Source organism: Loa loa, assembly GCF_000183805.2.
Source record: "Loa loa unplaced genomic scaffold supercont3.79, whole genome shotgun sequence".
NCBI classification, from domain to species: Eukaryota; Metazoa; Nematoda; class Chromadorea; order Rhabditida; family Onchocercidae; genus Loa; species Loa loa.
The window spans coordinates 179,456-183,316 of NW_018108259.1; the positions used below are offsets into that span (position 1 = coordinate 179,456).

At 24.4% G+C, this 3,861-nt stretch overlaps 1 protein-coding gene across 1 annotated transcript in view; it reads left to right on the plus strand.

The window, feature by feature from the left end:
- The first annotated feature begins 2,161 nt into the window (after window positions 1-2,161).
- Window positions 2,162-3,861, plus strand: part of LOAG_12211 (NDRG3 protein) — a 6,445-nt gene continuing 4,745 nt past the window's right edge. The window contains exon 1 of the mRNA XM_020448499.1: window positions 2,162-2,291. The gene's annotated coding sequence lies outside the window, so the exon portion shown is untranslated. The remainder of the gene's footprint in view (window positions 2,292-3,861) is intronic.

Consider the following 3,861-nt stretch of genomic DNA (forward strand, 5'->3'; position numbering starts at 1 on the left):
TTGATAAGCAAATATGAGTTATCAATTATCAAAAAATATTTATATGTTAAATTTTCAAAATTAAAATCCTTAAAAGTTTCCATTGGTGGATTTTTGGCAGAGGAAATTAGTTGTATAATAAAGACGGAAATTTTTAGTGAAAACATTTTGATAATTGCTAATAAATAAAAATTCCTTCTTAAAATTAATTTCTATTCATTAATACAGCCTTTCAAAGTTTCATTGTCAACAGTATTTTAGCAATTGTTCCAAAATAAAATTTAATAATTGTCACATGTCGCCAAAATCAAACAAAATTTTTTTTTTTTATAGTATAACAACGATATTGACACAAAATTTTCAAATAAATTCTTTTTCCTTTTTTTTTTTTTGGGAGTGGAGAGTTTTAAATTATTGCAAATAAGTATGCCATCAGAATGGGACTACTCATTAATTTTCGATTATTTCATTACTTTTCAAAAATTCGAAATGTAATTCATGAAGAATAACGAGATGTTTGTTCATTTGATATAAATCTTTAAGTACCAAATAATCATTTTAGTTCCAATTTTTTTTTTTTTTGTTTGAACTTTTCTATCGTTTTTTTTAAAAGCATTCTTTTTTCAGAGAAAAAAAGAAACGAATTAACGATAACATTATTTCAATATTTATTTTTGTACATTTTCTTCTTTTAAACATTTAACAATCCATTTTGTTTTAGAATAAATAACATGGAAAAGAAAGAAAGAAATTTGATTAAACATAGATGAAATATAGGAAAAAACGAAAGTATAAACAATGAAAATATCATTAGTCTTTTTTTCTTTTTCTTTTTTATTTACTAAAAAAAAATTTTGAAAAACTTTTATTCCTTTTGTTTTTTGTTTAACGATGGATAAATGCATACGAAATTTGACTCTCATTTGTCTTCTTTCTCTTTTTTTCTTTTCCCATTAAACTTGCTGTGAATTCAGTAAAATTTTAAAAGTTATAATTAATGAATGGAATAGTCAATGAATGGTATAATTAATAAATCGCATAAGTAACAAAAAAAATAATCAATGAACGGTATAATTAATAAATGGTATAATTAACGAATGGAATAATCAATAAATGGTATAATTAATAAATGATATAATTAATGAGAAGTATAATTGGATCATCTACGAAATTTCTGCAGCCAATAATCTTTTCCTCCAATTTCAAATTTGAATTTTTCGTTTGTAATGATTTATGGTATATTTCGTTAATATTTTTTGATTCACAGTATATTTCATAACAGCTTTCCAACTCATAGTTTCTATTTTTTTTTTTATTTAATAATTGGAATCGAAAAAGAAAACGTTCATTTAAGCTGTACAAATTTAATTCCAAAAATTTTGGTGTAAAAATTGTAGGAAAAATTAATAGTAATAAGCAATAAATGATACATTATGCGGTATAAAATTATAAGTAATAAATGATATATTACACGGTATAAATGAATGATACATATGATATATAAATGATATATAAATGAATGATATAAAGTACACATTTCTAAATAATTTTATTAAAATTTGATTACTTTATATTTTTGGAAATCTTATGAATGCTAAATATATAATAAAAGTTACTGAATAATTTGGTTATACTTTTTCATTCAAATTGAAAAGAAAAACGGAAGTAAAAAACTAAAAAAGAAAAATTCAATTTTCAAAAATTCAATTTTATTTATAAAAATTAGTTGAATTTCTTTATTAAAGCTATAATATTAATTGATTTTCCATAATGTCCAATTTTTAAACTATTTTAATTTAAATTATTTTATAATTCAAAATAATATAATTCAATAAAAGTATAATTCGAAGACTTAAACATATGAATGAAGAATGAGTTAATGAAAAGAAAATTATCAGTTAATGTAATTGATAACTGGATCAATTTTCATTGTAAAATTTAATTAGCGCCATTCTGCAAATACTTCTCATCCGATATACAATAGGTTTATCATCTAGTTGAGGCAAATTCAAATTTGGTAATCATATAGTTATGATTGTTGCAAGTTTACTATCGGTGATAACAGATATCGGCTGAGAAAGGTTATTGCAAAGGTCAAATGATTCATTTTTGTGCTGTCATATGAAACTGGTATTCAGCAACGATATACTGAATTAAGTGTTAAATATGCTTAATATAGCTTCTTTCATCAAGCGTGTTTGTTATGGTTATCGATCGGAAATAGAGATCTCGGAGTGAATTTGTCGGGTTATCGGGTCACTGGAGCATATAAGGGCAGGGAAGATGAAGAAGGAAGAAGACGGGGAAGAAATGTATGTGTATAATAGGTTGTTTTGAGCATTTTTATCAGCTAAATTTCCTGTCATCTTGAATTATTTTCATTCTTTTCATCATTGACTTTTTGTTAATTTTACGATTTTGTCACATGCAAAATAACCGTTTCAAACACTTTTTTATTTTCTTTTTCATTTTGATAGTAAATTTTACTTTACTTTTTCAATAGTAACTTTTACTTATCCAGAATAGTAAGAGTAAATTTATTAGTCTAACCCTTTATATATTTTGGGGAAAAGTAAATTTGTTAATCTAACCCTTTATATATTTTGAGCAAAAGTAAATATTATTGAATTCAAATGCACTCTCATAAAAATTTTATCTGTAAAAATGAAATGCAGCTTGTTGCATAAATTAAACCCACAAATTACTCTTTGGATAATCTGGGTTATTTTTTTTTTTAATAATTTTGATGAAAATGTTTGGCAGTTTGTAATACTATCGAATTTTAATGTTTTGGATTTAAGAATAGATGAAAAGGTACGGATAACTTGATCATCTTTCAATTTCAAGATGTCGTAAATTCTTAATTTAAGTGTCGAAATATCATTAATTCTATAAATTCCAATAATCTTAATCTATCACCAAATATAGATAAAAACTGAGGAAATGGCAAATTGGCGGATTTGGTAGTGCAATAAAGATCGTAGATAAATCAATTAATTGAAGAAAATAAAAACAATGAAATATTTATGATAGATTAAAATTTAATGCATTTTGTAGAAAAATAACAATAAGAGAATATATTCATTTTTTTCTTTCACTCTCAATCTTTTCTTGTCTTTTCAATTAGCAATATCTCTTCCGTTCTTAATTTCTGTTATACCTAAAGTATTGTTAATGCTAACAAAATTCTTTTACTTTCTTATACCATTGTTTACGTAATAAAAATTCCTTTACAAATTACTCTTACCCTTTCTTTCTTCCTACCTCAAAGTTATTTCATTTCATCTTTTACTCCTAATCTTTAGCTAATGCTTTTTTCACATATCATCAATCTTTAATTCTCATTCATACGTACAATATTTCTTAGTGTCGCGATGATTCATGGAATGTTATATTTGAGAGTTATTGGGCTTTTTTTTTCTCTTCGTCTTAATAAGCACTATTAGAATCGATCAGTTGTCAATCACTAATGGAATCAGTCAATCACTTCGATCGAATTTCATTTTGAAATCTAATTTCTATTTAATTCATTTCAATCCATTTTCATTTCATGTATCGTTCATTTGTAATTTCTCCCCCTTGCATCCATTCACTTTTATTCATGTGTTTCTCTCTCTCTCTCGTTGTTTCCTTGTCTCTCTTACCTTCTCTGTTTTAATACATCTATATATTAACGGAATTTTGTAGGAAAAAATTTAGCATGTATGATAAGTTCACATCTGTAGCATCCAATGTAGCAGTAGTTAACTAATTAACATAATTACTTAAATTAGTAAATACTCGGCGGTTTTTCCTATGCTTCAACTGCAAATTTCATTTCGTTATCACTTTATAATTATAATTGTGATTTTATTTTCATTATTTCATGTTTTTGACAGTTTT